Raw genomic sequence first — 18,996 nt, 5'->3', positions numbered from 1 at the left:
GTTTGGCTCAAAACACAATTTATGACTCACCCATAATCACCAAAGTAGTAAAACTGGTATTCTGTGCAATAGAATAGACCACATGATCTTCTACTGAAAAACATTAAACTATCTCGACATTCAAATGGTCCATTAAAAGCCATTTAGTTCTTTAGCTGATAAAGGAAATATATTTAGTTTGAATATAATTTTTCTTACCGTTAAAGGATACTGTAGGAAGGCATGACCAGGGACACAGGCAGACAGAGAGCAAGTGAGATATGAGCCCAGAGAGAAAACCATTCCTGAAAAAGGCATCATCTTCTAACGCAAATGCGGGGTCATTTTTGGACAGCCATTTTGGACAAGCTCTGGCCTCTTATTAAATGTGACATACTGAGTCACAGGCAGACGTTCTTCTGTGGTTATTCGCTTCCTGTCTGATTAATTTGTTGTTTGTTCCTTCCTCCTTTGCTGCAGAAAAAGAAACTAGATTGGTTTTACTTAAGAAGCAAAGAAAAAAACCTAAACTAAAAATTTAAAGTTTCTCCTTCCGACAAGGTGTGACATACCTTTTATATGGTACAGTGACAAGAGGAAATGAGGACCTCCATCCAGTTAACAGTCCAACTTTATTCTAGATACAGCCACAAAAATATTTGTTCACAGAACCTGAGATTCCTTCAGGAAAATTCCATCTGAAAGCATCACTCTCAATATTTACCATACCATTTAGTATTAAAAAAAAAAAGGGGGTCACTCAAGAACTAAAAGTTCTCAACTACACTAATAACAGTAAATTATTCTTCCTCATCTACAGAGCATTCGAGTGAAGAAAGCTGGTCAGGTGCATGGAGGCAAATGAGTTTTGAAATGTGATTTTGGTGCCCAAGTCAGGATAAATGATAAAGAGCTTAGGTCATATGAAAGTCCAGAGCTTTTCATGCCAGAATGTTTTGTTTCTGTCCTCCAAACTTAATGGGGTAACCATAATTCTCCTGGGGGGATGTTTGCCAAAAAGCACAGAGATAGTAAGTGCAGAAAGAGGAAAATCGGATTTCTCATTATTAAAGAACTCTAAGAGGTAGATGGGCCATGGAATACTTTAGAAAAACATTACGCCAAAATCCTGAGTATGTGTAAACAATCTGAGCATACTTATAATTTTTTCTTGGTCCATCTGAAAGGTTCAGACTTAATGTTTGCAACATAAACCATGTAACTCTGAGAAAATAGTATCAGTTGAAAGAATAAAAAACTGGCACTTCAGAAACTAACTTTGTTGCAAAATTTGAACTTTGGGTCCTGATTTTTATGGGTTCAGAGGAAAAAGGAATGAAGAGACCACAAATTGCCTAAAATTCCCTCACCTGTAAAATGATAGGACTGTAGTTCTCAATTCAGGAAGCTGCTGGAAATGTGTGGAGGCATTTTTAGTTGGGGGTGGAGGGCAGTGGATTGGAATGGCCGGGGGAGGGACCCTTAGGATTTATAGGCAGAGACAGAAATTTGAAACTTCCTATGATGCTTATGACAGTCTCACCCAAAATACTGGAAGTACTCCTACTGAGTAATACTGAGATAGCTGGTATCTAAGGTTCCTTCAAACTTTAAATTCTTTGAGATGTGAGCCTAGCTGCACGAGCAGAGTTATCATGATGCAAGGCCATGGCAAAATTCCTGAAGGCAGAGCACTGGAAGATTAGTGACTGAGAACCCTCTACGTTGCCCAGAGCTGCTTGAAGCCAAGACTATATCCTTCTTGCCTAACACAGGGTCTGGAGTCCCCGAGACTGCTGAACAAATACATGCGTGCTGGACAGAGGTGGAGGCCTGCAGCTCCTGTTTCTTCTCCCCACTACTAACCTCAAGAAAACAGAAAACATGACCAACTACCAAGGAAATGCCTGAGTGAATCTATGGGGAAGTCTAACTATAGCTGGGTCTAAAAAGAGAACATGGGCAATATGTATTTTCAGAATTATTTTGAAGTTCTCTAACTAAGGCACACCACACATACACATACATGCACACATGGTATACACATAGTTCACGGCTATTCTTATCCATTAGAGACGTTCAATTAGAAGGGAGTATGTCACTGAGAAGGCTGAGACTCCAGAACATGTGAGGGAGTAGTTGCCTAGAGTTTGGGTTTATTTCATCTTTAATGAAAACTTGTAAATGCAGTCAACTTTGAACACATTTATGGGGTGTCTACCTCGCACTATAGGACATAAATCAGATAATGTTCCTCCCTTGCTTAGAACCCTCCAATAGATTCTCTTTTCACTTAAAAAGTCTACACTTGCTGCCTAAACTTACAAAGAACCACAATTTCTGGCCCCCATTCCCCAGTCCTCTGTCCTCATCGCAAGTAACACCCTTTTTGATAATTTATCTTCTAGCCCTTTCTGTTTCTTAAATGCACCAAGCTCATTTGGATCTCAGGGCCTCACACTGTAGCCCCCTTACCTGGTACACTCATCTCCTGGTTCCTTCTCATTCTTTAGTTATCAGCAAAAACGTTCTCACTCATGCCCCATCTTTGCTCCTGTTTTCTTTTATGCACAGCACATGTCACCATTTGACATTTTTAAATTTATTTGATTGTTTATTTACTTGTGCATCTCTCCCCAATGAGAGCAGGGACCTTCTTTCCTGTTGTCGCTCACATCAGCATTTATAACAGCGTCTGATGCCTGATAGGTGTTCAATTAATATTGTTTGTTGAATGAAAAAGAAAATCAACATTTCCTAAAAATTCTACCAAAACATAACATTCCCTTAGGAGCTTAAGGTTGTTCCCTCTGGCACAGTGAACAAGGAATGCCAAGATGAGACTTGAACCTTCTTCTTGAGAAAGCGTAAGTTAAATGAAGCTTTTCCAGAGGAAGGATGCCACCCATCAGCAGGTAAGGCCTTTAGCCCTCCAAGGGCGTAGCAGAGTCTTGTGCAATGCAGGTGGCTTGTGTCATTACCAGTGGGAGGAGAAAAATGGTTAAGAGAGTTGAAAACAAACAATCCAATTAGAAAGAAAGACAAGGAAATAAAAAGATAAAGGCTATGTATGAGGCAGGAAAAGAGGGAGAGCAGGGAGAGGTGATGGGGTGGTGGGGAGCGAGAGCGCCAACCGCATCGCTGACCTCAGGGGCTTGGAGGCCACCCTCTGCAAAGGATGACGCCCCGGTGTTGGATGTGGACGTGCTTTCTGCCCTCCCTGCGTGATAAGGTGTTCCCAGATCAGCTTCTTAAAATAAGGAATGTTAAGTCCGGACAAGAGAAGAGAGATCGAAGTCCACAGCATCCTTTAGAGAGAGCCAGAGAGACTCAGCCACCTGCTCATGTCACACGGCAGGCAGCAGCAGAGCTGGGGCCAGAGGCCAGTCTCCTACTCCGTGGTCCAGTGTTATTACCTGCTTAAGTGTCATTTTAGGTTCAGAAAAAGAATGTTACTTAATTATTTTCCATAAGCATAAGAAGAGGCAGAAGGAAGAGGGGTAGAGAGAAGGCTGTAATGTGGAGGGGAGAAGGTGAGGGTAGCATTTATATTGATTGCTGTTGGGCTGTTATAATCAAAGGTCAAAGATAAGTGCATTGAGAACTCTAGACAAATAGAGACAATCACAATTCTAGACTTCAAAGAAAATTTAAATATTCATATCAGCCCCACATAAACCAGTCCGAGCTTAAAGATAAAGTATAAAAACAATAATCAATAGACTCTCGGCTTAATCAGGCAAAGAATCCTCCATATAAATCTACAGAAATAAGAAATCAAGAGCAAAAGATTATAAAACAGCGGCGTGTCTTGGAAACACCAGTCTTGGAAAAGCAGTAAAAAATCAATCACAGCCAATGACCCTCCGGTGGTGACCCCAAATCAACAGAGACTGAATCAGGGCAACCGCGACATGTATAAAATATGAGCAGTTTTTTGAAAAAAAATAATTCTGGTTTTTCAAGTTGCGTTTCCATGACTACCTGTTACAGTGTAGTATTTGCCCTGGTAGTGGAAAGATGTTTTTGTTTACTGTATTCCCTTCATTCTAACACCTTCTTCAACAGCGGAATGCTTCCCTTATAGCTTTTTGGGGGAATAAGAAAAGTACCAGATTAAATGTATACATTTATTGTAAGGAGAATTCTACTACTGTAAGAATAATTCTACTTAAAAATGTTAAAATAGGAAAATTATGTGATTTAAAAGAAACAAAGGAATTCCCCTCTTCCCCATAAAATCATCAGTACAGTTACATAGAGCATTAATCATTTAAAAATAATCTCAAAAAGAGACATTAAAAATGAGTTTTGTACTATTCTATGCCCTGTTAATATGAATTAATATAATTAATATAATCTTGGGGAAAAATTTGCCATGTATTCCTTTATGTTTTGGCAGCTCAGCATCCATTTACCCCACTTATAATGATGGCCTTCAGTTTTCGTTTGGGGAATCATCCCTCCCTCACTCCCAGACTGCATGGGTCCAGAGGCATTCACTCCCACTCCAGATGCGGGAAGGGCAGAGCCGATTCAGGGCTGGCTAATCACAGCCTTGCATTCATTTGGTCCCAGAGACATTTTTAGTAATGGCTTGTGATCTCATCAGAAGCAAGGGAACTTGTGGCCAGAGGCAAGGACTCTTCCTGCAGGATGAGTCTGGAGTTGGATCTGTGAGAATGTAGGGGCTGGAATGGCCACACTCATGTTTTGACCACCTGGGGTCTGAAACTGAGACCAAACAAAGTGGGGAAATGAGGGAGGAGAAGCAGCAGCTACTGATGTTGTTGGTTGAATCCATCTGTACCTGAGGCTATAGCTCTATTTCTAGATTTCAGTTTAGGAAATAAATTCTCTGTTTTGTTAAAGCTGGTGTGGTCAAGGTTTTGTTTTTTGTTTTTTGGGTTTTTTTTGTTTTGTTTTTTTTTTTTTATCACTGTCAATATGAAGACTCTTAAGGGATGTAGGAATTGGTACTAGAAGTGAATGCCGAAGGTGACTAACTCTAAAATATGCAACGGCTCATTTAAGGTTGGGTGAAGGCTACTACAGGCTCTCGTGGGCTAGGAAGTTGGCAATCCTTGTTATGTAACGGCAACATTGCTGGCTATGCAGCCACCTATTGAATCCTTGGTCTAAGATTCCACGCCTACTGATAATGTGCCATTAAAGGATTCAGAAAAAAAGTGTAGAATGTTGGAGTGTGTTGGTTATTTCTTGCAGCCTTCAGTAAAATCCATGGAAAAGAGATAAACAGGCTAAAACTGGCTGGAAAGCAGAGAGAACAAATGCGGCTTTGTTAATAGAGGCTTTTTATCCTTCTCTATGATATGTAACTAAGATGGCTGGGAGTCAAATAATCTGGAGGCTTGAGGGTTGGAAAACCCAAATTCTCTGTGTTATGCTAGTGTTTAGATAGAGTACGGTCATAAGGTAAGAACTATATCAAAAAATAATTTTGGAACATAGGAGAAACCCATACCTATTGTCCCTACAAAGGCATTTTGTTATGTTCTCTCATCTATGCAAAAGGCAAGTTCCTTTCATTGGGATATAATGGGATCCATCTCAGGAGCAAGGAGTAAATTATCAGTGGTTCTACCACTTCAGGCCATTGTTTCGAATTGTGCCTAATCAGAGACCAAGATAGAGACTACTAAATTAGGGAGTGAAGGATGGTACATTTCCTAGGCAACAGAAGTACCCAGGCCTGGTTCCATATTCAAACACCCTGACTCAACACATTCTTGAGTTTTGGTTACTAGTCCATGGACTTCAGGGATTGGAGAAGCCCACCAAGGTTTTAAGGGCACTGTGCTACAGGATAAAGCCCAAGACCTGTTAAAAACAGTTTAGGGTTGCTCAAACCCCAAGGCAATCCCTAGATCCCTGAAGCCAGGAGAAATGGAAGTGGGCTGTGGAACAGGGGCAGCCCTGCTCTTAGATGTGGCTCTGGAAGATAACAGATAAAGAAGATTTCCCAGAGAGCAGAAGCAGGTAAGCTCCTGGCTGACCAAAGCTCTCATCCACTGCCAGCACAGGTGGAATTTGTTCAGTGGGTTATAAAGTATGCTAGAGACTGATGACCTCATTCACTCCTCTCCCAAATGGGAATTTAACTGCAAAATTCCTCTGCTGTTCTCCCTCTACCATTGTATATTGCGTGTTAAACTTTAATTTAGCCATTGGACGTAAGACACCATGTCCAGTGCTGACTAACGACTGTGGAGAGTCAGGACTTGGTGTGGACTTGGCCCTGAATTAGCTGTCTCTCTTTGGGAGGAGGGTGAGTGCAATTTATTATGTGGGGGCATTTTTGAAACTGTATTATGGGAAGATAAGTGTGTGGGGGGTGTCGGAGAGATAAATTGAGTATACATATGTTGCTTTCGGGTTGTCCAGCATCCAACCCCTTGAATTACAGTAATAGCCTCAGACTTGAGGAGAGAGAGAACTACCAATCTTCAATGCTTTTGCTCTTCTGACTTCACTTGGGCTAATTCTACCCCAATGCCAAGAATAGAAAGTGGCCAACCCTGGCCATTTTGGGCCTGTGGTTCCCTGGTTGCAGTGATTAGTTCAGAGATGAGCATGTGACTGCGTCTATGAGACTTTTTCTAAGATGTGTGGAGCTGGGACCGGTGGCATTATAGCCACATTGCAAACATACGGAGGCAGAGGATGAAGCCGATGCAGTAAAAGAGCTGTGGGGGAGCCTGAGACTTAAGATGCAGCAATCAGATGCACTGTGCGGTATTTGGATCCTGATAAAAACTATAAAATATGAGGTAACTGGAAATGTGAATATTCATTGGTATTTAATAATATCGATTATTGCTAATTTTCAGGTGCGATAATGTTGTTGAGGTATGTTGTCTTTGACAAAGAATCCTCAAATTTTTAGAGATATACACTCAAATAGTTGTAGGTGGAATGATATGATGTCCGGGCTTACTCCAAAGAAAAGTACAAAAGGGACAAAGTGGATAGAGGAGTCTGAATGAAACAAAATTGGCCTGAGATAACCATCCTTGAAACCGGGTGAGGACTACATGGCAGTTCATTACAATGTTCTGACTACTTTTCATGTATGTTTGAAATGTTTCCATAATAAAAAGTTTAAAAAATAAAATAAAAACGACTTGTGACTCACTCCCTTCTTCACCCCCTAGAGGAGATTCGCTCACTCTGTTATACACGTGCTCAGACCTGGGAGCTGCAGAAGGTCCCTTTGACTTCTCGGAACAATCTCTGACCCACGGATGAAGTGGGACAGAGACTGAGGGCTTCCCTATAATGGTTTAGAACTCAAACAGTTCTTGCCAAAAAAGTATTAAACTCTCAAAAGGCAAGACCCTCTTAATGGCAACAAAAAAAGCAAAAGTCAAATTCCGAACAGCTGAAAAGCAAAAGAAGACAACCCTCCTATTAAATTAGAGCTGTCTAGCAGAAATATAATGAGTCATGTGTGCAGTTCTATATTTTCTACTAGCTACATTAAAAGAGTAAAACATGAAATTATAATATTAACACACTACATATTTCAAAAATATTATGTACTCACAACAGAAAACTTATTAATCAAGCATTATGTATTTTTTTTTTCACATGAAGTTTTCAAAACCAGATGCGTATTTTGTTACCATAGACATTTCACGTGCTCAAGGGCCAGTAGCATCCTGGACAACCCAACTCTAGAGGTTGAGGGCCTGGTGGGAAGGAGTTCCTTCTCACCATCCTCTTGCCTGGTGAGATGCCTGCATGACACTTCATGGACAGTGTCAGTCCTGGAAAAGTCTTGGGACTTTTAGGAAATCCCAAACTCAGGAAGCTCAGAACCACCTCAGGGCTACAACCTCAGGGCTAAGAAGAGTTTACCCTGCTTGAAACCATCTCTTAAAATGGAGGATTGACACGGGGCATTGACTAGGTATTCTTGGGTTTGTGGCCAGTAGAATTTAAAACCAAAGTCAGCTTCTCTTTCCTGGAATGCTGACAATCCTAGTTTGGGAGATGTTGAATGTAGTATGTTTAAACCAGGGGCTCAAAAGAGATTCATAGACTGAGAAGCCTCACTGCCTTTTTCACTGTACACCAATAAAATCTAAAGTCTTTGCTGTGACTAGCAAGCCTTCCCGGATCCGACACTTCCTATTTATCCTCTACTTCATGGACCTCTTCTGTCTCTCCCTGCATCACCCTGTCTCAGGGATTTTAAGCCGACACTCTTCTCCTGGTTACCAGCTTGCTCCTCTCACTCCATTCGTTTTCTGCATTATCTGTGCATGGTCTGCTCTTCCCACTTGAGAGGAAACTCCACAAGGGCAGAGAGTTCGTCTTGTTCTCTGCTGTCTTCCCAGCTGCTTAGATCAGTAATTGACGTATCACAGGGGCTTTAAAAATATTTGTAAATGGATTTTAAAAGCTTCCAACTCCAAGTTTAGTTTAGTTTAGTTGTTTAGTTTAGTTTAGTTGTTTAGTGTCGTTTCGTTTCGTTTCATTCCTTCATTTGACCTAGGGTCGTGATTAGGCTGCCACACATTTGGCTCCAGGTAGGGAGGTGCCAGGGTGGAGCAGCAATGTACGGGATTTGTTCTTCCAAAGAGACCTGGGGAGGCTGTTGCTTCCCCTGATGTACAGTGACACAGGACAGCCACTGAAAAAGGAGAAATGGGAAAATGCCAACGCATTTATTAACTCTTTCTCAAGCAGGGCTATTTACCAGTGTTAGGGATATGACAGGGTCTCTTAATTTAATTAAGATACAAAAAATTCCCAGTTGGCCAGTAATATCCAATACCAGTGGCCCCCAGGGGAAAATCCATGTGAAATATAGAGAGAAGTTTCTTACAGCTCAAGGGGCAAACTGGTGGAAAGCCCCGTGTTCACATCCTGCCATGTACATACTCGTGCCCACACACAGAAAGAAGTTACTGGCACATGGATAGGTGTGTGTTCCTTTTGGTTGCTAATCATTCTGTATGATGCCTAGGATGGGGTCTTTACAATTATTTCTGGAGTAGGACTATCGCCATATTGTTCCCTTTCCATACTTCTCTCCAGCTTTATGATTTCTCAATGTGTCCCCCTGGAGGATAGAATCATGTGGACATTGTTCCGGGGTACTCAGAAAACAAGTCTATTCAGCTCTGCCCCTTTGGGCCTAACTCACCCATCTGAACATGGCAGGAGGGGCTCAGTGAACCGAGACTTCCCCTGGGACCCGTGGCTGGCGCAGCCACTACCTGGGTGAGGCAAGCCCGAGCACTCTGCATGTGGACAGGAAATGGAAGTATTTGTGGGTGTCACAATAATGAGGGGGGGGGGGCTTTCTGGGATTCACCAGGGACCAAGGGTGCTAGACAATCTGCAATGCACCAGATTGCTCAATTCAGTAAAGAATTTTCCCATACAACCTTCAAAAGTCCTGTTGGACATTGATGTAGGAGGAAAAAGTGAATGGTTATCTGAGCCTAGACCTTGTCTCCATTTTACATATAAACTCAAAATAATTATCGCACTGTCGTATTAGCTCCCAAATTTTCCAGGAATGCAGCTGTCACATAAATGAAATACTATGTTTTGCTCAGATTGTTACAAAGAGTTGTTTACCCCTTCTGGAAAATCGTGTGCCCAAAGCCATTGCCACTGCAGGTATTTAAGTCTCTAACTCTTACCAAGGTTAGTCTGAAGTTGCAGCTGTCCCATTCACGGCGAATGCAGATGCGGATGCAAACACCTGACCACTTCACTTTGTTTGCTAATGAGTTGTAACCTATCACTTACAAATTGAAGTTATTTTATAATAAATTACATTCCATTTATTTCTCCTTTTAATTATAGATAAAAATTACATGGATTTTGGAGAAAATTATGTGTGAGGTCAGATTATATCATCGATGAAGGTTCACTGAAACTTGTGAACAAGGCACTAGAAAACATTGTTATTAAAAGTGGGTATGGAGTTACACAAGGCTGAGAGCCACTGCTTCCTGTGCTCAGTGGATGTTCACATGTCCCTGGGCTCCATTTAATATTGTCATCAAAAGTTTGATGGCTCTGCTCATGCAGCTTGGGAAGTGGAAAGAGGAGCCCGTGGGGACCACCACAGCTGCTCACCTACAGTCCTGGGAGGGAAACTTGCTCGGACCTTGTTTCCTAGCAGTCACAGATGGACGAGGTGCTCCTTCTTTCTGTTTCTTAGTAGGTCCTGCTTTTCTCGGTGACTTGCCCTAAACAGAATTTGTTCTAATAGAATGAACCCCAATTCTCATCTGACTTTGCTACTCCAAGAACTTTCTGCCTCCCATTTGGCTGCTCTGGATTCTCCAAATGACTTGAGAAAACAGACAGTTGGAAAAACCCTCCTAGTCTATGGCCATGCCACCCTAAATGTGTCCGATCTTGTCTAATCTCAGAAACTAAGCAGGGTCAGGCCTGGTTAGTACTTGGATGGGAGGCCACCTAGGAATACTAGGCGCTGTAGGGACAAAAAAAAAAAAAAAAAAGAAAAAGAAAAAAGGGAAGAAAGAAAAACCCTCCTAGGTGGTCTTTAATGGTATGGCTACCCTACCAGCCACAGGTAAGACAACAGAAAGTGCTTCCTACTGGACCAAATGTACGTACATTGCTCCTTCAACTCCAACAGGGGTGCAGGAGCAATAGGATCAGAAAAAGGCGCGATCACAAGGTGATCAGCTTCAGCATTTGGTGTTTGTTTGTTTTTCCTCAGTGCTGACTAAATGACTCCTTCTCCTTCTTCACAGAAGATGCTTCATTCAATCTTGAACCATTTCATTCTGTTTTAGAACCATTCCAACATAATGATCAGTTGGTGACTTACAGAAAAGCAACTCCATGGCTACATTTAAATATTGACTAGTTTGGGAATAACAAACCACAAAGATTTGAGGTATGAAAAACATATGTGGTTTATTAATTTTTTTTTTTGTAGGATGCCCTCAGGAAAATAAATGGACAGTTAAAAATGAAACAAAACGAAATGGTCTCTCCCTGTCTCGCCCCTACTACCATTAAAAAAAAAAAAAAAAGCTGAACAAAACTAAACAACAATTAGACAGAACCTAACTCGGGTGTTAACCCTTGGCTTTTGGGTGGCAGTTGTTCCCTAGCAAAGCAAATAAGTAGCTCTCTGGAGATCGTGGCTAAGATAAGATAACCTGTTGGGGTAATCTAGCTCCCTTGGTCCAAGAGCCCCTCCTGCTGGACCACAGCCCCTTTCCTCACCACAGCTGCCTCCTCCTAGATTAGCTTCTCCAACTCCAGGCCCTGGCAGCGATGCCTTTCCCTGCCTTGACTTGGCCCAACACTCAACCTCTTGACCCTCTTCTCCAATCCCAAAGAAAAACACACAAAGAAAACTACTTTCTAGAAATAAAAGTAGTTTCTCTGATCTTTTTATCTGCTCACTCTATGTATGTGTCACTGACTAACTCGTGAACAGGGACACTGCTAAGCTCCTGGGCAGGGCAGTCACTCGACTAAGACTTAGTCTAGTATGTGCCAAGTACCTTTTTAGGTGTTAGGGATACTGCAGTGATCCAACAGACAAAATTTTCCACCCTCTCAGAGCTTACATTCATATGAATTGATGATGCTGTTAAAATCAAAAACAAAGACCAACCTTGAAAATTCCCTGAGCAGACAAAATCAGTCTAGTCATATAAACAAAGCTTAGTTTAGCTTATTTTGCAAGACTAATTTGACCTGGGTCATCTCTTGCTTATGGCTCTTGAAATCATAAGGAAAACTTGAACTGTTTCCCAAGGTTGATACAAGGTAACCACTGCCGAATTCCCGATCATTTAGGGAAATTCTAATATCATACCAATCACTGTGAAGAATAAACAGTCACTGCTCCCTCACTACACAGGCTGCTTTATAACAATATACCCCGGAGCCTCAGTCCATGCTTTGGCGTGCTCCCAGTCTGCAAACTGTCTCTTCGATGTGCGCACAATTAACTTTTCCTAATTATACCTTCGGCGCGTCATTGCTTTTACTTCTGTTATTTCTGAACTCGTGACAATGTGTTGGAAGGAACACGAATTTATCCCTATTTTGTACAATGCTGGTGTTCATGTCGGCCCAGCTCATCTGATCTTACACGAAGGCACTGCACGAAGATCGCAGCCAGAAGAGTTAATTCAGGCCGCCGCCAGTGTGAACGCACAGCGCTCCAAGGTCCTCGAAGGGCAGCCATTCCCCTCGAAAGGGCTGGAGAGCCGCTCCGCACAGACATACTGCAGGGCGCGCTGACGCGCCAGCCCACACAGATCTGTTTGACTCTTAACGCAACCAAACTGAAACTTCAGTTCCAAGTCTTCGAAGGCAAGGACTTAAGAGATGGCAGAGGGAAAGGGGGTTTATTACTCTCTGGAGCAATTAAGCCTCACTTCTGTCCCCTGTCGGAGCCAGCCCTACTCTTTCCTTTGACTACATTCAGGACCCTATGGGGCTCCTGTCCCCAAAATACTTCTTCCCTATAGGTCATAATTCCCTTCCTCAGGATAATATAAGCTCGTCAAGATGTAAAGAGGAAATCAAGTTGTAGGCTTTTAGTTTCAAAGAGAGAGTAATTCATCCAAATGATGTTGAATTAGTGGACTTTTTGTTGAGATTGATGAAGACATTTGGTTGGAGAAGACACCATATGGTAGAGACACACTCTGGTGTTAACTTTCTTAAGTTTCTCCCACGTTTTATAGTTAACTGCCTTCAATAGGATGAATATTTTTTTTTTTAATTAAAAAGTCATACATGGAAAAGTTTAGAAAATATAAACAATATAATTTTTTAAATGACCCATTAGTACTCCGAGAAAACTATTTAACATTTTGAAATTTCCTTTTAGTCTTTTTTTCTGTGTGTGTGTATGTAAAGTAGGATCACCCTGTATGCATATAGTTTTATATACTTTTTCACATTTATCCACATTAAATATTCTCCTAACACAATTTTAAGAGTTGCATATTTCATTTTATGGATGTTCTATTATCCGTGTAAGTATTTTAATTGTTAGGCATTTAAATTGCACTCAATTTCATTATTACAAATCCTACTATGACTAATATACTTGTATCTAAATGTCTATGGCCACCTCAGATTATTTCCTTGGGATAAATTTATTAGAGCACAATTACTGGAATAGAAGACGTGAAGTTTTTTCTTAAAGATCTTGATATGATGAGGGAAAAATTTAAATAATTTCTTCAATTAAAAAAATTAATTAACAAAAGATCTTATTATGTATTGTTTTCTCAGTGTTAGTTTAGCATTCATTCTCCCACTAGCACCCATTTCATTTCTTTTCAACATGTGCTATTATCACTTTTCAAAATCTTTGCCAATTTGAGACAAAAAATTATATGAGCAGTTTTAATTTTCACTTCTTTGACAATAATTCATATGTTTACTGTCTTCTCCATTATTAGTATATTTTTCCTCCATTGTTATCTGGATTTTTTTTTTAATCACAGGGTTTAATCTTATTTCTTTCACTTTAGAACCTAAAGATTACCTAAAAGCTCCAGGACTTTTCATAAGCAAAATAAAATGTTCTAACCAGTGGGGGACTGGGTGGATAGCAGTGACCATTTCTGTGTGTTTATAAAGCAAATTTCACAAATCGAGGACTGCCTCTACTCCCGACAGATATACATTTACACAAGATTGCCACTGTGGCTGTTTTTGTGCAGCCTCTGAGAATTTTCACCATTCTAGAAAATATTTCCATCTCATGTTGGGAGGAAGGAGCAGGACACCCAGGCACATCTTACCACAGTTCTTCCTAATTCAAAGGCAGAAATAGGAATGCTGTGATTTATGTTACACATGTGCAGACACGTGTAAACCTCTAAAGTTTGAGCACAGAAAGCAACTATATGACCCTGAGTCAGCTCATTCCATCTTTCACAAGGCCAAAGTTCTCATGAACTGTGGAGTAATTTATTCTGACCTAATGAATAGCCAAACTTCCTTTATCTTTGCCATCTTTATCAGCCATTATGGAGATATTTTGGAAAAAAGTAAATCTAATATAGAATTTTTTTTTTTAATGACTGAAAACTTGGCAATAAAAACACTCTTTCTCAGCATAAGACTTTCAAAATAACTACAGTTATCTACTTGATTCACCAGGACCTGGGCTGGAATGACATCTTCTGGTCTCCTTTCCAGCTGTGTCTTCCCCAGTCAAGGGGTGTTCCTCACTTCCTATGGTTCTCCCTGGAATTAGAAGATGTTCTATATGTCTCATTGGAAAAGACAGATGCTTTCGGGTGAAGTGCCTGGAGTACACTAAACACTCAACAACATCAGCTATCATTACTATTAAGTGAACTAAACCTCTTCCCAGTTAGTGCTCCTTGGAAAAGGAGGGTACACGGCAGGTAAAGTGGCTCCTTCTGTTTAGAGAGTGATAATTTAAAGCAATGAAAGAATGAAGAACTGACTCTACTTGATATTTGAGAAAACCTGGCTACTAGTAATTTCAGAGTCTCCATTTTATATCGGTTCTACAACTAGTTTTCAAATCTACTCAGGCCTATTGAAAAAAGTTGGCATTGATCCATTCGATCTGTGCTGGTCCCTTTCTCATTCACAGATGCCTCAGCATTTCTGTGCAATTTCAAGTACCACTGGACTCAATGAACACGAATTCAGAAAAAATACCCCAGAAACTTCCTAAAAATACAATTTCTCCTAAGAGTTAAGGAGGAATAGGGATTATGAAATTTTATGTTCACTGCTTTGTTTTCATTTCATCTGGAGGTGGTCCATCCAATTAGTGGGCTAGAGTGACAGCAGGAGGAGGGCAGCCACTTGTCCCCAAATCCTCCACGGCAGACAGCAGGACTTTTCAGTGCACTGAGAAAGTGTCCAAAAGCCCCTGAGGTGGTCTCACCCGACTGGGGAATGGAAGGCAGAGCTTATTTTCAAAGCTGCTTTATTCTAGTGGTTGAGGAATAAACAGAGAGAACAGTAATGGTCTGTGAATGTTTTCAGAGGTGGCACATAAAGAACTGAGCGAAAACAGGCCCGGAGGCAAGATCTCATTTCTCTGAGCAAGTGAGAAAACAAAACCACGATGCCTATCATTATGCCCAAGTTCAGCCACCACAAGATGATGGCACTCGGACTTGAAAAATAGTAGTGCCAACAGTCAAGTAAAGCTTCAGCAAAACTGAATACCCACAGAAAGCACTCGGTATCCAACTCTCGTTGGCAGAGAATTCATGGAAAACCAGTATGAAGATCACCAATGTGAAATTTTACTTTCCAAAGTACAAAGGCTTCTGTACACAGAACTTTCTATTTATCCAGATTTACTACTAATGCAAAACACTTTGTGGAGGTACATTCTTAACAGTCTTCACTAGCAGTATCTAATGAATTCTCTTCCACTTCTAACTGCACAAATGTGGAGATAAGGTTTTTTTTCTTTTGCTTTTCCCCTTTTGTATCTTGAAAATATAGAAGAGAGTTTCTCAAAAATACTAAGAGATACACAAAGATGAGGCATCTCGAAATCTTTATAGGCATAAGCAACTTGAACAAGCATAAGCAGTGGGGAACAACGGCCACATCTATCAGTCTAGTCTGAATTCATGGAAGATTACTCTCTGATGTGTGTATCATTGGTCCTAAAATGCAGCCTTAAAAACGTTTCAAAATTATAATACATTCTAAAATGCTCAAAGACAATGTAAAATACAGTGTACAATATATTACTCAGGGAAGTAAGTGGTATCTGTTACTGCTTCACTAAAGATTTGGGCTTTTACAAAAATAAAATACTGGCTTAATTCAGTGGTGATTTTCCTTAAGTGTAACTCCACCTCATCTGCTCCCCCACGAGAAAAAGTTATTACCTTTTTAAAAATATAAAATCAGAATTTGATAAAAGTCACATCAGTTCTTTTAATGCATAAATCTGGGAGTATAAAAATCACTTTAAACTTATTATGGTAATATATTTTAACTCTCAGCTTTATTTTCTTTAGCATAAGTATAACAGTACTTAAAGGTTTGAAATTTACTCTTGAGAGACTATAAAATATTACTATCTTTGTGACAAAAGAAATGTACCAATTTGTGGAAAAGGGAATAATATTTATAAAATATTTAGTAAAAGCACCGTATATGTTTGTATATCAACATTTAAAAATATGCAAAGGTCACTGCTAAAAATATTTAAAGTATAATAAAAGGAAAGTTAAAAATGGCTTTACTTAAACTTGCAGTTTCTAAAATTTAACTGGACCAAAGAATCTGGAAGTATGAAGGTTAAGTAGAAATCCACATTCAAAAGAGTTCCATGGAATTCTCAGAAAGAGAGAGCAGGCAAAGGGTCATCTGAGGACATTATTTCAGCCTAACCTTTGAGTATCTTTCAAACAGGGGAGCCAATGTCTGATTATTAACAAAATGCAGTTTTATACTGGTAAGCTCAGATGACAGTCCACCCTATGTGCCAAAATTAGAGGATGAGAAATCATTTCATGAGATCATGCACAGACATGAAATACACCAGCGGAGGTCTGCTGCCATCCCTCAGTCATCACTTTGCTTGGTTAGGCTGGTGGCCAGCAGAAATATCTCCCTCTGCAAAACTGTTCAAAGCAATGACTTGGAGGAAGTGGTGTGCTGATACTACGAAAAAAAACCCTCAAACACAAAGGTAGTTCGAAAAGCATCTGTATATGGCTCAGAGGAAATAAACAGCTCAGCTAATTTCAACTCCAAGTAAACCCAAGAGACCAGTTCACTTGGCCATGGCTACACACACATGCAGGAAACTGAAGGTCGGCAATTGTCCAGTGATTTTGTTCTGTTCCAAAGGGGATGAAAGGGTAGGGTTATCCATCCTGGGGTCAGGATAGAATAAGAGAAGATACCCCGTCCCACACGGCTTCAGACATGTATGCAAGACTTCATTCCTTTCTCTCCATGAGACAGGTGGGCCCTGGACCACTGCCAAAATGGCAAGTCTGATGTCCCTTCCTGAAGCCACTAGTATATCAGGAGCTAATTCTGAACCTCTAACACATGGTCTCTCCACTGCTGAAGCCTTTCCATGGGTCTTCCTTCCACAATGTTGTCCTGACAAAGCTAAGAAAGAACAGGACACCTTAAACAGTTTTGTCAACCTGGGGCTAAAATACATTTAAATCTTTAAAATAATCAATATTGAATTTTTAACTTTTGAGCATTTAAAAAGATTCTTCAAATTAAATGAACACATCAACAACAAAGACCATATTTTATTGGGTGTTGAAAACCATTTGGAGTTTTTTGTGAATGCAACTGCTTTTCTGAGAGGACAGGTGGCGACATCTTTAAAAGATCTTTATTTTTATTTTCAAATAACTTTTATTTGAGATAGTTGGATGCATCAGCAAAAGTCTTTAAGTTGATTTTTCAATATAGGTTTTGTATTGCTATTTTGACAACTTTATTGCTAATATGGTTAAGGAGGCTCAAAAAGTCCTTTGGTTTTAAGGAAATTCATCTCACAGCTGAAGACCTATTTATTTTCTTATATCTTTTTTGTGTGAGGAAGACAAGAAAGAGTGATTAACCTTTAGTATCAGAAATGTGTGACACTGACCTTCTACTGGGTAGTGAGATTTTGAGTTCAAAATATTTAGTCCCTGGATTGTAAGTGGGGACAAAGAAAATGCCTTAAATGATACTTTTCCTTCTCCTTCAAGTGTTGGCCATACTATTCTAGCTGGGCACAGAAAGCAGAGATTTTGTCTTGGTCAGTCACTGACTCAAAGGGCAGCTCCAAGCTTTGCAGGTTTTTGCACTTTGTCTTTCTAAATGGTACACCCGTCAGCAATCCTCTGCAGCCCATAAAACCCAACATAACCTTCTGGGCTGCTGTGGAAAAAAAACACATTGAGTAATAAGGGACAGAATGCTTTCTCTTCAATGTTTCCAGTGCTAGTCTCTGGCCAGAAGAAATACTAAATCACAGGCATCTGGAAAAGAGAGATGACCCAGAAAGAACTATGAATGATACTACACAGCACTCACACCCTAAAGGTTCATCTACCCATTTTCTGCTGTCTCCTTCATGCGGAGGTGTGGGCATTGAAGCAAACATCCGTTTCTATACGACTTGACCGGACTGCTAGGGTGGTCTTAAAGTGGCAGTGGTCAACTTCCAGGGAGTGGAATGTTGTTGTGATCACCTTGAGGACATAAGAACGGTAAAAAGATGCAAGTCTAGGGCAGTGACAGTGAAGGCAGTGTGGTCTATGAGAACATGCATCATTAACATTTGGAAAACGTTATTGTTTTCCAAAAATCTTTCCCAAATGTACCATTCGGCTACAGAAAATAATTGGAAGGCCCATAGGCATCACTGTGTGTAGTTTATATATTAGATAGACTATGTTTTTTTTGTCTGGTCCACAGCCTGAAGAATTGAGTAAGACACCAGACTGTAGACAACCTGCAGCGTGAAATGATGCAGAGGTGGAAAGGACGTGACCTAGAAAGGCGGAGGTTCAAAAAAGGCCTCTAAGGTTTTGTTTCATTGCCACAGTTTTTAGTCACATAATTTCCTTTGTGGATCTTAACAGGAACTAATTGGCCTTAGAAAATGAATTGGTATGCTAGGTGGAAAATGCTAAAAGTTATCTTGTCTCTTCAATAGTTTTTTTTTTTTAACCCGTCCTTTATGAGTCTTCTTTTCAGAATTATTTAAAATCCCATAATTATAAGAGCTTCCTTACTGCCTGTATTCTCCTTCTGAGATCAAGTGCAGCTAGACCGACCCTCATCATGGCCAACTGGACAAGAGCAAATCTCCAACCCAAGAGTAGTCAGCCTTCAGGCTAGAGATGGAACGCACACTGTGAGCTGGCCAGGCACGGAAAACTGCTAAAACACCGTATCAGGTTCCTCCTTGTCTCAGAAGTATAAACTGGGAATCATGGGAATGGGCAGCATATTCGTCACAACAGAGAATGAGAAGAGACG

At 40.5% G+C, this 18,996-nt stretch overlaps 1 protein-coding gene across 3 annotated transcripts in view; it reads right to left on the bottom strand.

Annotated features, from left to right (window-relative positions):
• Positions 1–18,996, bottom strand: part of WIPF1 (WAS/WASL interacting protein family member 1) — a 106,893-nt gene that overhangs the window by 34,041 nt on the left and 53,856 nt on the right. Inside the window, exon 1 of one of the 3 annotated variants that reach the window (XM_016134793.2) lies at positions 199–10,441. The exons of the other annotated variants lie outside the window; for them this stretch is intronic. The gene's annotated coding sequence lies outside the window, so the exon portion shown is untranslated. Of the gene's footprint in view, positions 1–198; positions 10,442–18,996 lie in introns of those variants that run through there. 3 annotated transcript variants of the gene reach the window in all.

The sequence above is a fragment of the Rousettus aegyptiacus genome, unplaced genomic scaffold, assembly GCF_014176215.1.
Source record: "Rousettus aegyptiacus isolate mRouAeg1 unplaced genomic scaffold, mRouAeg1.p scaffold_m13_p_2, whole genome shotgun sequence".
Taxonomy (NCBI): Eukaryota; Metazoa; Chordata; class Mammalia; order Chiroptera; family Pteropodidae; genus Rousettus; species Rousettus aegyptiacus.
The sequence above is the reverse complement of the archived record's forward strand: the minus strand, read 5'-3'. Positions and strand labels throughout refer to the sequence as shown.